The following is a 14,835-nucleotide window of genomic DNA, read 5'->3' on the forward strand; positions in this document are numbered from 1 at the left end:
TTTGTTTTGACAGAAACTATATGGTCTGCAAGCCTAAAATATTTACTACCTGATATTTACTGGAAAAGTTTGCTGATCCCTTGTTTAGCACAATCTAGACAGTACAATTATGGAAATAAATAATATATACTTGGGGGTACAATGCATCAACTTCGTCTAAGTACTAGTTATTATACCAAGTAGTAACTGAATAAACAGTGCACTATGATGGTCAGTTTTACGTACAAACTTGACTAGGATATAAGTCCCTAGTTATTCAATCAATCCAATATTAATGTAGGTTCTTCTGTAAAGGTATTTCATAGAGGTAAAGTCCATAATCTGCTGATGGTAAGTAAAGAAGGTCATCCTAGATAACGTAGGTAGGCATGAAACTGAGGATTACAAGAATAACAGATTTCCAGCCTGCCTTTCCTGATGGCCTGCCCTGCAGATTTCAAACGTGCCTTACCAGCCCTCATAATTGCATATGCCAATTGCTTGCAATAAATCCCTTTATATACATATATTTAATATAGCACTTTAAAGGAGGAGTTCAAAATATAAGTTCCATGGACTGGGATTCTACTTGTTCAGTTATTTTGGTTAAATCCTGACAGATTCATGTATCTTTGTGACCTGAAGAAGTTAAAGCTCACTCCAGTAAAGGAGTTTATTTTCCATCTCAGAAAGGATGTATTAAAACATGTCAAAACCTTTTTATAGGAGGCTTGAGAAGTAGTATTATTAACACAATTTTGCCCTGACCTAATAAAAGACCTGATAAAAAATGGTATTAAGATTTTTACTAGATCATCTATTTCAATCCATTATGCAATTCTCATTTCTTTGATTTGAATATTGTCAAAGCTAACTTATTATTAACTAAAAATTATTTCCTTCTTAAAATCCCATGTAGTTCCTCTAACTCTATGACATTCAGAAGATATACTAACTTTCCTCAGTGACAAAGGTTACTTCCTAATTTATTAATTCTGCCTGATGTTCAGTTAGGGGGAAAAAGTCAAACCAAATCAAAAGAAGAAAACAAAGAAAGCTCATTTTTGGTTTGTGTAATCTTTTGTTTGAACGTATCAGCACTGTATTTCATTTTATGTGAAAAGAAAGATGTCCTTTGACTTTGCTTATCAAATAACCTTCCTTTATCATTGAGGGCAAAGACCTGAAATATTGTTTTTTCCAGCCTTCTGCTTTGCAAATAAGTTCCCCTCATCCTCTGACCCACCACTAAACTCAGTATTCACAGTCTTCATACTTCATTGTTTTCATTTGCTGGAATCCAAAATATAACACTGAAGGGACATTGGTCCATAGTATTAGGCCAAAGGTCTATTTGACAATTGGAGTGACTTACTCTGAACAGAAAAGTTATTATTTATTTTTAATTAGCAAAAAATATTTGAATCTATGGTTATATTTTAAAAAGGTATAGACAGTGGATTTAAAACTAATTTCATCATTCTTAATCTTATATAAAAGATTATTGTATTAGATGTCGTATTTCCTGGAATCTCAGCTTGATTTTTAAAATTATTACTTGTATAATTGACCAGTTACCTAATATCCCTGAGATTCCAATCTCCTCTGTGTAAACAAGAATAATTATAATTTTTTGTTTATACAGTGTTATTTTCAGTATCAGGGCAAAGTTGTTTTGAGAACTCTTGGGCCAAAGGTGATATTATTTTCAGGGGCAGTGATATGGTTTGGTTCTGTGTCCCCACTCAAATTACATCTCAAATTGTAATTCCTATGTGGTGAGGGAGAGACCTATAATCCCCACGTGTCAAGGCAGATAAGTGATTGGATTATGGGGGCAGTTTCTCCCATGCTGTTCTTGTGATAGTGAGTTCTCACGAGATCTTACGGTTTTATAAGCGGAAGTTTTTCCTTTTTTGCTCTCTTCTCTCTCCTGCTGCCTTGTGGAGAAGGTGCCTGCTTCACCTTCTGCTATGCTTGCAAGTTTCCTGAGCCCTTCCTAGCCATATGGAACTGTGTGTCAATTAAATCTCTTTTCTTTATAAATTACCCAGCTTTGGGCAGTTCTTTAAAGCAGCCTGAGAATGAGCTAATACAGGCACTGTCACAGACTCTTTTGCAAATATAATAATAACCACGGGTGTTTTCCTTAGAGAAACCAACATATTACCAATGATGTGAATTTTTTGCTCATGAGCACAGTATGTTCACAGTCCACTGGAACACTATCTTTGAGCTGGTCCATGGAACTTACATTTTGAAATCCTCCTTTAAAGTGCTATGTTAACTTAACATAGTACTATTTTATGTAAATGTACATTGTAAGCAGTCTGAAATCAATAAAATAAGTGTTTCATGCTTATGTTTTCCCCATTATTTTAAATATATATATAGATATATAGATATATAGATATATATTCACATGCATTTATTCATTTATTTCTCACAGCAAGCTTCCAAAGTACTATAATTATCCCAGTTCTATAGTCAGAGGAGACTAAGGCACAGAGAGGTTAGGTAGCAGGACTGGAAATTGGTGGGGAAGCCTGAGTCCAGGGTTTGGAACCTGCCATGCTATGTTCTGTCCTGTATTTAACACAAGGGCCACATAAGAGCTTGCACTAGAGGAGGGTTGATTCCTTTGATTGTGTCTGTGAGCACCAGTCAGGGTGTCAGAAATCTGCACTGTAACCACACCTTTTTTAATTTTTAATTTTTGTGGGTACATAGTAGGTGTATGTATTCATGGGTTGAGATATTTTGATACAGATATGCAATGCATAATAATCACATCAGGGTAAATTGGGTATCCATGGCCTCAAGCATTTATCCTTTGTGTTACAAACAATTCAATTATACTTTTTAAGTTTTAAAATGTACAATTAAATTATTTTTTACTATAGTCACCCTATTGTGCTAGTGCATATTAGATCTTATCCATTCATTCTAACTATTTTTTGAATCATTAATCATCCTGACTACCACCCTACAACATCTACCACCCTTCCCAGCCTCTGGTAACTGTCCTTTTACTCTCTATTTCTATGAGCTCAATTGTTTTAATTTTTAGCTCCACAAATAAGTGAGAACATGCAGATTATCTTTCTGTGCCTGGCTTATTTCACTTAATATAATGGCCTCCAGTTACACCCATGTTGTTGCAAGTGACTGGATCTTACTCTTTTTTATGGCTGAGTAGTACTCCATTGTATATATTGAATAGTGTCAATAATGCTGCAATAAACATGGGAGTGGAGATATCTTTATGATATCCCGATTTCCTCTTTTCTGGACATACACCTAGCAGTGGGATTGCTGGATCCTATGGTAGCTCTATTTTAGTTTTTTTGAGGAACCTCCAAACTGTTCTTCATAGTGATTATACTAATTTACATTTCCACCAACACTATATGAGGGTTCCCTTTTCTCCACATCTTTACAACTCCAAAAGCTTGCTTGGTGCTCTACCCGCCATGGTCATGCTGGTATCTAATGTGCAAGACAAAGTCCCCTTTCTTTTTCCCTCTACTTTCTTGAAGCAGAAGGTGTTTCTCCCCATAGTTACCAAATCTGGGAATGTGCTGAGTCTCACCTGAAGCCAGCAAGTCTCAGAATCTCACCCAAGGCCCACAGCATACTACATAAGTATTGATGCTGGTTATTCAAGACCCAAAGGCTTGTTAGTCAACAGGTGATGGATCCTTCCAGGACTTCATCATTCCCTTCAAGGCAGCAGGTTCCCTTCTGGCCCTGAGTGTGTCTAGAAATGTTGTCTGGGAGCTAGTGCCTGGCAAGATGGCTTCATGACTCTGACTTGCAGCACTAAAACTGAGAGGATTTCCATTTAGACACTCAATCTTGTAGTCAACATATGCAGACACACAAACTTACATACAGACACACGTACAACTCAGCTAAAATACTTAAGGAAAGGCATTGAAGAGGGGAAAATGTGATCAAATATATCCAATCTGTTTTAAGATATTTTGTGATTAATATTACTCACTGGCTAAGTTTTGCACTTCTAATTATAGTGATAGTCCTTTCAAGATCATTTGTTCTTTTGACCGGGAGTAGTAAATTGTTCTTATTACTCATTCCTAATACACCACAAAAAATTTTAAATTGTCTCAAAACATAGCCCAACTTACTATCATCTTTATCACTATTATTATTGCCATTAATTATTTTCTCCAACTTGTTTTCTCATTTTTATGAGCTAGAATGGAAAAACAAAATAAGAAGAAAATAATATTAAAATATTTTTAAATTGTAAATTATGGTTTAGAAAACACAGGAAAATTGTTCAGTTTTATTTTATTACACTTCACCTTATAAGTGGTCTACATTTTATTGTTCTTTAAAAAAATACAGATAATTTGATGTGGTGGTAGGTTTACGCTACCAAGAAATAGATCTAATATTCTAAGAGATACTGATGTCACTGTGTGACAAACCTGCACGTGTACCCCCTTAATCTAAAATACAAAGTGAAATTATTTAAAAAAATAAAATAAAAGATGCTGATAAAGGTGAGCGAAAAGCAAATTAGATGATGGTACTGAGATACTAATGCTAATTCTTAGATAATATAACTAACTTAATCTAATTTCCCCAACCCCATTTGGACACTTTTGAGAAAAGTACAGATAGTTTTTCCAGCAACGAAGTTCCCAAGTCTGTACAGAGTGCCATGCATGGGAACACAATTTCTGATTATTCTCCAGGTCTATAGAAAGCAAAAAGACATGGTATAATGTTGAGAAATAAAATATATATTTTTTTCTGATTATACAGTTTTTTTCTTAAACTTCTCAGTTCTATAGTGACTGATAATCACTTCTCAAAATTGCTTGGGTTTTTGTTGTTGTTGTTGTTGTTGTTGTTGCTGTTGTTTTTGTTTTTTTCTCCAGAATGCATAGTACAGCAGCAGAAGGCACAGTTAAACTTTCCCAATGGGGATGGTTGAAATGTCACACCAAATGTATAGGGTTCATGTTTAAATTGTGATGTTGCTGTATTAACAAACATGGGAGCAGTGACATTTCTATACTCCAACATGAAGCAGATATCAACCATCTTCAGTGTGTTCTAAGCAGATTTAGAGAAGCGTGCATTTCATGTATTATCAAAGTTGAAGTCATTTAAAAATTCCTTTAAGAATATGACCTGAATATTAGAAGTATTAATAAAAATTTTCCCAGAGTTAAGCATTCTAAAAGCCTTATTATGATATAAATTACTCTAATTTTGTTTCTTAAAATAAATATGTTTAATTATCATTTAGCCACAATTTCCTCAAATCATAGTTGAAATTTTAATAGCTATTCCCTATAGGTATCTTTGTTAATTGATTCAATTTTTCTGTATTCTTCACTTAAAAAGAGACAACTTTTTCTTGGTCTCCATGCTTTTTAAGCAACTTAACATAGCATGCTTGTTAGTACAATTTATAAATATAAAGGCCATGTGTGATAAAGAGCTGATTGATATAGTTTCATGTAATTCAAACAAAATGACTATTTTTACTTGACTGCTCCCACAGTCTAATAGAAGTAATTCTCCCTTATGATCATTCTGTAGATGTTGCCTTTAATGTGAGGTCAAAATTCTCTTTATTTATTTATTTTTTAATACTTTAAGTTCTAGAGTACATGTGCACAACGTGCAGGTTTGTTACATATATATACATGTGCCATGTTGGTGGGCTGCACCCATTAACTCATCATTTACATTAGGTATATCTCCTAATGCTATCCCTCCCCCGTCCCCCCACCCCATGACAGGCCCCAGTGTGTGATGTTCCCCACCCTGTGTCCAAGTGTTCTTATTTTTTAAAATTTTGTTTTAGGTTCAGGGGTAAATGTGAAGGTTTGTTACATAGGTGAACTCATGCACAGGGGTTTGTTGTATAGATGATTTCATCAGGTATTAAACCTATTACCCAAATTTTCCTGATCCTCTCCCTCCTCCCAGACTCTTCCCTCAAGTAGACCCCAGTGTCTGTTGTTCTCTTCTTTGTGTTCATGAGTTCTCATCATGTAGCTCCCACTTATAAGTGAGAACATGCAGTATTCAGTTTTCTGTTCCTCCATTAGTTTGCCAATAATAACAGCCACCACACTGCACTCTAGCCTGAGTAACAGAGCGAAAGCCTGTCTCAAGAAAAAGAGTAACAGCCTCTAGCTCAATCCATGTTCCTGCAAAAGACATGATTTTGTTCCTTTTTATAGCTGCATAGTATCCCATTGTATATATGTACCACATTTCTTTATCCAATTTGTCATTGATGGGCATTTAGGTTGATTCCATGTCCCTGCTACTGTGAATAGTGTTGCAATGAACATTCACGTGCATGTTAACACAACCAACAAGCATATGAAAAAAGCACAATATGACTGATGGTTAGAGAAATGTGAATCAAAACCACAATAATATACCATCTCACACCAGTCAGAATGGCTATTATTAACAAGTCAAAAAACAAACAAACAAACACAGATGCTGGTGAGGTTGCAGAGAAAACGTAACACTTATACACTGTTGGTGGGAGTATAAATTAGTTCAACCATTATGGAAAGCAGTAGGGTAATTTCTCAAAGAGGAGTTTAAAGCAGAATTACCATTCCACCAAGCAATCCCATTACTGGGTATATACCCAGAGGAATATAAATCATTCTACCAAAATTCTCTTTAAATAGTTTCCAAATAATGCAAATATATAAACATAATGACTTCACACTCTAGACTACACTATTTTTCTCATTAAAACGTATTCTTTCCACAAAATGAGTACAATACCACCCACATATGAAGATTTAGGTAGCACTTCTACCCCCTCAAAATACCTCATTTACCAGTCCCCCATTTCTGAAATTTCATTATTAGAACTGTGTATTGCTGATTTCTCTTCCTGCTTGAAATACAGTTAATTCATAAATATGATGGCCTTATATGTAGAATGATGTAGGGTGGCAATATTTTGTCACAGCAGCTTTTGTTACAGGTAAAACACAGAGAACATCATGGCTCTAGAAATCAGAAAAATGAGGAAATAGCTTCAAAGGAGGAAATAAGTCACTGAAAAGCACGCTTAACCAGGTTCACAAGGTTATCAGCAGCTAGTTAGTTTTGGTATAAAACAAAACTATATTGATTTTGAGTGGTCTAGATTAAAGGGGATTAAGCTAAGGATGTTGGAAACTATTCATCAAACAATAATAGCAAAATAAAGGTTGGTTGAATGCTTTATATAGATTTTAGAAGAAAAATTTTTCATTAAATATTAATGATGAAGAGAAAGAATTAGGGCATCAGTAGAGAAGTAGCATTTTTTATGGCCCATAACCTTTTTAAAGGATACATATATATTTAATTGTCATAAAATGTAGTTAATTTGCTAATTCAGTTGGACATATATGTCTTGCAAATAAAGGTTACCCTCAATTTAGCTATTTGTCAGCACTATTTTTAAATAGACTCTGCAAATTTCCATAACTACAACTGAGTTAAGTGAGTAAAGAGAAACGCTAAAATCAGTTCAGAGAAGAAATACTGACCTTGACTCTTGTTTTTCTTAAAAATATGTTTATATAAAAAGTTAAAAGTAGATGCAATATAAGATTTATTAATTATACACTTCAGAAAGTTTTCCAATGTTTGTGTCTTGCTTGTCTTTAATTTATAACATTTATAACATGCTTTTCATTAACAATATTTATTTTTTCCTCAATGAAGTCATGTACTTTAATAAAGACATCATTACCTCTGCATACTCTCCAACTCCCACAGAGACTGAAAATGTACAATTTAAAACACATTCTATGGTTGTAAAACAAGTAGCTTAATTGAAGAATATTTATTTTGGTCTGCCTTCACAAGTAAAAGTTATTTCAGTTAACAGACAAAGAAAAGTCTGGAGGTCTTAAACCTAATACTACTCTAATAAACTCAACATTAGGTTCTTATTTCTCTAACATAAATCAACTTAATGCAATGAGGATACACAGTAAATATTATTTAGTATTTATTATGAAGTGTTAAATCCATCATCACAGCATGTGGTTCAGGGCCTATGAGTCTAATCTATACTCAAGTAACATAACATGGATGTATAAATATGTGCTCCCTCAGAATATGAAGTGTATTTCATTTGTTAAACCAGTGATTTTTAAGTACTTTCTAACTGGCACTCTGTAAACAGAATTATTGATTTAATTACAATTTCCCATCTTTTTAAAAAGGGTATTTTGCTGTGCCTTGGTACCTGAGCTGAAAGGTTAAATTAATATCCATCATCAGCAAAAATAATAAGAAACTTTATAAAATACATTTACATTTGAAATTTTATTTATTCTCATCGTATTAGTCTGGTTTCATACTGCTGATAAAGACATACCTGAGACTGGGCAATTTACAAAAGGAAGAGGTTTAATGGACTTACAGCTCCAACTGGCTGGGGAAGCCTCACAATCATGGCAGAAGACAAGGAGGAGCAAGTCACATCTTACATGGGTGGCAGCAGGCAAAGAGAGAGCTTGTGCAGGGAAACTCCCCTTTTTAAAACCATCAGATCTCATGAGACTTATTCACTCTTACAAGAACAGCCCGGGAAAGACCTGCCCCCAGTTTTTCCCACAACACATGGGAATTCAAGATGAGATTTGGGTGGCAACACAGCCGAACCATATCACTCACTCTTTATATCTGTCAACCTACAAAAATCTAGCATATTTTTGTTTCAACTTAGAAAATGTAAATTTATAAATTTCAAAGAGATTTGTTCAATGATTGAAATCAATAAGTATAATATATAAACTGATATTTTGAAAAAAACTTTAAAATAATAAATATTACTGAAATAATATTCAAATAATAATAGCTTTCAAATATTGTTATTTATGAATTGGCAGTTATATTTGTCTTATATTTGTGAGTGTATCTTGAGTGAGTATGTGTATGTTTGTGGATGGCTAGATAGACAGATGATAGGTAATTTGGAACAAACATGTTTTAGATATTCCAACAAATGTAAATTGGTAGAACCAAACATATAGTGTTTATCCTTTTTCCTCCCACTAACTGCCCATGGAAATAGATAATATTTGAAATGAATTTACATATATACATGTATATATCAGTTTCAAATTTGCCTTCATCTTCGTGTATGTTGACTACAGAGATTGTATTTCATTTCTCCTTTTCTTTTTTTTTTTTGAGATGGATTTTTGCTCTTGTTGCCCAGACTGGAGTGCAGTGGCGTGATCTCAGCTCACTGCAACCTCTGCCTCCTGGGATCAAGCGATTCTCCTGCCTCTGCCTCCTGAGTAGCTGGGATTACAGGTGTGCGCCACCCCTCCCAGCTATTTTTATTATTAATATTATTTTTTGTATTTTTAGTAGAGATGGGGTTTCTCCATGTTGGTCAGGCTGGTCTCTAACTCCTGACCTCAGGTGATCTGCTGCCTCAGCCTCCCAAAGTGCTGGGATTACAGGCGTGAGCCACTGTGCCCGGCCCCATTTCTCCTTTTTTTTTTTTTTTTTTTTTGAGACGGAGTCTTGCTCTGTAGCCCGGGCTGGAGTGCAGTGGCCAGATCTCAGCTCACTGCAAGCTCCGCCTCCCGGGTTTACGCCATTCTCCTGCCTCAGCCTCCGGAGTAGCTGGGACTACAGGCGCCCGCCACCTCGCCCGACTAGTTTTTTGTATTTTTAGTAGAGACGGGGTTTCACCGTGTTAGCCAGGATGGTCTCGATCTCCTGACCTCGTGATCCGCCCGTCTCGGCCTCCCAAAGTGCTGGGATTACAGGCGTGAGCCACTGTGCCCGGCCCCATTTCTCCTTTTCTTTTTTTTTTTTTCTCCTTTTCTTATGTCATTGAAATTAGCCATGTTTTAATGAAAGGTAGAAAAAAAAATGTTTTTTTGTATCTGTAGATGGAAGGAAAGGAAAAGGTAGTAATAAGAGAAGATTAGAATCACATTTTTGTTATCCCTCGACTAAAGTTAAAAGATATTCATGATCTAGACATTCTTGGAGTTGTTACACGTTACGTAATTCTGATGTTTTTGGTTTAAGGACTTGGCTGCATGTATGGCCCCATTATTGACTGATTATGCTAATCTTATGGAGAGTGTTATTAGATATTGACTAATATCTTTTGATATTGACTAATATTGCAATATTCATTGCAACTCCTCATATGAATACTAAGGATGTTCTCAAACACATTTTGAAAATCCAAGAGGGAAATAAACCTTCTCGTGCTTCCTCTATCTTTTCTCACCATGACCTGTGAGCAAAATTGATTTTTTATCCCCCAGTTCTGTTATATAAGAGGTATTGGCTCTCTCTCATTAGTTAATCCCATGTTCCTCCACCCAAAACATAACTATATTCTATAGGATAATTCTGAAAAAAGCTGGCCTCCTGCTTTGCCTTAATCTACCTCAATTAAGATAATCAGAAACATAACTTTAAAATATTTCTATAAATGGCTAAGACCATTAAAATGCAATTAGAATTATACAATTTAAAGCATATTTGAACCCAAGAGCTTGTATAATTTAACATCACTATTTTCCACACAAACAAAATGAAGCTCTGAGAGTTTAAATGACATGCCAGGCTTGTGCTCATTCAAGACATCCCATTACCTCCCACCAATATTATGCCATTTTAATAATGAATTTAGTTAGTTGCTATTAGTTGGCAATTCTGTAATATGTGGCCAAAACCAAGGCAATAGATACAACCACTATTTGAGTATGACATATATATATTATACATCTTGCCAGAGCTACACTGAATATTGAGACAACTGTCTTGTCAAAACTTAACCAAAATATCTAAATATTGCAGATTGTTTTAATTTTAGTTCCCATGTTATCATTAGGAACTTACATGTTTATGTGAAAGCTGGTCTACCAAACTTAAATCATTGATTTCTATTTATCTTATAGGTAATGTATGATGGATAGGTACATAGAAACTGGCATGTCTTGCAATATAAAGCATCATTTATAAGCAATGTTACCTTCATTTGCATAAATATTCTTAAGTTTTATAAAATATTTAAGTGTTATAGAATGCAACATATTTAATAATGTGTGTTTCAGTTATTGACACTTTGTGAAGTGATGGCAGCATGGGAAGTATAAGTTAAAAATTAGTGATATATACATCATAAAAATATTAAAAATAAATATTTGAGAAAGAACCAGATATTCTCACTGAAGGAGATTTAGCAACTGTTCTAAATTTTTAGGAAGCTAAATTAGCTGGGTCCTTTAGACTTCCTTGGAAGTCTCTTTTCTATTCCATTTGTCTGTGTGTCAGAAAGCAAAAACTGACAAATTGGATCTAATTAAACTAAAGAGCTTCTGCACAGCAAAAGAAACTCTCACCAGAGTAAGCAGTCAACCTACAGAGTGAGAGAAAATTTTTGGAATCTATTCATCTGACAAAGGTCTTATATCCAGAATCTATGAGGAACTGAAATTTACAAGAAAAAAACAACCCCATTAAAAAGCAGGCAAAGGACATGAACAGACACTTCTCAAAAGAAGACATTAATGTGGCCAACAAACATGAAAAAAGGCTCAACATCACTGATCATTACAGAAATGCAAATCAACACCACAATGAGATACCATCTCACACCAGTCAGAATGACGATTGTTAAAATATCAAGAAACAACAGGTGCTGGTGAGCTTATAGAGAAATAGGAATGCTTTTATACTGTTGGTGGGTATATAAATTAGTTCAACCATTGTGGAAGACGGTGTGACGATTCTGCAAAGATCTAGAACCAGAAATGCCATTTGACCCAGCAATCCCATTACAGGGTATATACTCAAAGGAATATAAATCATTCTATTACAAATATACATACACATGTATGTTCACTGCAGCCTTATTCACAATAGAAAAGACATGGAATCATCCCAAATGCCCATCAATCATAGACTGGATAAAGAAAATGTCATACACATACACCATGGAATACTATGCAGCCATAAAAAGGAACAATATCATGTCCTTTGCCATTATCCTCAGCAAACTAATGCAGGAACAGGAAACCGAACACCACATGTTCTCGCTTATAAGTGGGAGCTGAACAATGTGAACACGTGGACACAGGGAGAGGAACAACACATACTGGGGCCTGTCTGGAAGTGGGGTGGGGGAAGGAAGAGCATTAAGAAAAATAGCTAATGTATGCTGGGCTTAAGACCTAGGTTATGAGTGCAGCAAACCATCATGGCACACGTTTACCTATGTAACAAACCTGCACATCCTGCACATGTACCCTGGAACTTAAAAATAAATAAAAGAAGTCTTATAAAATCATTTTTGTAAATGTAACAAAATTCCAACAATTAAAGATTTATTCTATTTATAAATTGTGCAGGATTGTCTTTATCACTCATATTTGTAATTACTTATTTAAAAATTTGATTTTATTAAAGAAGATCAACAATAATATATTTTATTTGCTTTTTGGACCTCAGGTGCAGAGAGCTCAGTTACTCCTATTTCTCACATTAGCAGGCTATGCAAGGCTCCATTCTTGTTTTATTTAATTTTTAAAATACTATTTTGTGTTTGCTCGTTTGTCTCAATGTCCACACTCACTTCCTCCCACCATATATTACCACCATGGTACTTACTATACTGTGTTATATCCTAATACATATTTGTATCCTTGACAAATATATTATTATTTATTTTAATATTCATGAATGCTACGAATAGTATGCTACAATTCGTTCTTGTGTTTCCTCACTTTTCTTTTCAATAACCACTCCCCCCCTCTTTTTCTTGAGACAGGGTCTTGTTCCGTCACCCAGACTGAAGAGCAGTAGCATGATCTTGGCTCATTGCAACCTCCACCTCCTGGGCTCAAGCAATCCTCCTACCTTAGCCTGTAGAGTAGCTGGGACCATAGGCATGCGCCACCATGCATGGCATTTTTTTTGTATTTTTTGTGCAGACGGGGTTTTTGCCATGTTGCCCAGGCTGGTCTTGAACTCCTGGACTCAAGCGATTCTCCCGCCTTGGCCTCCCAAAATGCTGGGATGACAGGGGTGAGCGATCGTGCCCAGACTAATAATGCCTTTTTAAAATGTATTCTTAGACTCTATATACAACTAATTAATTGTTTCTTAGTGCTACATAGTAGAGTTTATTCAACTTTAAAAAGAATCCACTTTTACTCATCTTTTCTAGAATGTCTACTATTTTCCTATTTATCAAAACATACCTATTTTTAATGGAATATTTTTTGGCTTTTGCCAGTCATTTTGAAAAAGCCTGCATAAGAGAATCATTAGGAAATAAAACCCAGCAAGTAATATATTGAAAACAGTCTACACGGTGATTCTTCAATGTTTCTTTTCACACTCTCTGGAGTTAGCACTAGGTGTTAGCAAGCCTGGATTCAATCCCCAAACTGTTCTCACAGTAGCTCTGATCTTTCATTAGCCACTTAATGTCTCTACACCTTACTTACATTATCACTAATAAAATTTATAGCTGTGGTGGATCCTGCGCCTGGCCAGCCCCACCTGGCCTTCCCTACGGCCCACCTGACCGCCATGCGTCTCTCCTCCTCCCCACCTCGTGGCCGGCAGCAGCCCTCCAGCTTTGGCTCCCTGGATTGGTTCTCCCAGAGCAGCTGCTCCGGCCGACATATACCCCGAGGCCTGCGGACATCTCCCCGGGAGCCTCCCTGGCCCGGGCCAGACATCCGGCACCCGGGAGCCCCCTCAGGCCGTCAGCATCAAGGAAGCTAGGTCTTCAAATCGGCCCGTGCTGTAGAGGACAGTGGCTGCCTTCACCACGGGGCAGGTCCATGCCTTGGAGGGCGTCTTCCGGCACTGCCTGGGCCCTCTGGAGCCGAAGAGGCTGGCCAGGGAGATGCAGCTCTCGGAGGTCCAGATAAAAACCTGCTTACAAAATCGCCGGATGAAACACGAATGGCAAATGCAGGACTCCCAGCTGCACAACCCCTTCTCGGGGTCTCTCCACGCGCCCCCGGCTTTCCACTCACCGTCTTCTGGCCTTGCCAATGGCCTGCAGCCGCTATGCCCTTGGGCACCCCTGCCCGGGCCCCAGGCTCTGATGCTGCCCCCTGGCTCCTTGCCTCTGCATGGGCTTCCTGCTACGGGCAGCCTCCGGCGTACCACCCCCGAAGACCAGGAAGTGGCGTGCATACGCTCGGACCAGCCCTGTCCTGGGGGCCCTGGGGCCTGTGTGCTCTTCTGGAGAAGTGGGGGTTGGGGGGACGCATTTTGAGGAAGCGCCTCTGACTCCATGACTCCCACACACGCGGTCTGTGCAGCTCGCACTGGGCGCCTACCCGGAGGACTCAGCTGTTCTGTTTACATCGTTGCGGCACCTCTCACCCTGACCAACGCAAAGGTTCTGGAGATTGCTGGAGAATATATTTATTAAAGCCACCTCTTCACTGAAAGTTACCAAAAGGGTCAGTTTAGGAAGCAAATGAAGGGTCAGTGAACAGAGTCAAAGGCAGAAGTGGGCTTGTGGGTAGGGCTTTCAGCATATGATAAAAGGATATTTGTATTTTGAAGTATTGGAAAAACTGGTTTTCCAGGTGGAAAAAGTAAAGGTTGTAAGCTTTGTGTGTAAAAAAGAAAACCATGAAGGATTGGAAGGGAATGCAGGTGTCGTGTTTATAACCTTGTGGTTCGAGTTCCTCTTAACAAGGACTCCAAAGCTGGAAAACAGGAGGGAACAAAGGTGAAAATTAAGGCGGGGATGCTGGGGCCCTGCAGTGCGCTCTAAGCTGGGACTGTGCCCGCAGCCTGCTGAGGGCTGCTCTTCTCCGGCCAGGG

At 37.1% G+C, this 14,835-nt stretch overlaps 1 pseudogene; it reads left to right on the forward strand.

Moving 5' to 3' along the window:
* The first annotated feature begins 13,575 nt into the window (after positions 1-13,575).
* On the forward strand, positions 13,576-14,289 carry LOC100428110 (homeobox protein VENTX pseudogene; annotated as a pseudogene).
* The last annotated feature ends 546 nt before the right edge of the window (positions 14,290-14,835 follow it).

Source organism: Macaca mulatta, chromosome X (genome assembly GCF_049350105.2).
Source record: "Macaca mulatta isolate MMU2019108-1 chromosome X, T2T-MMU8v2.0, whole genome shotgun sequence".
Lineage (NCBI taxonomy): Eukaryota > Metazoa > Chordata > Mammalia > Primates > Cercopithecidae > Macaca > Macaca mulatta.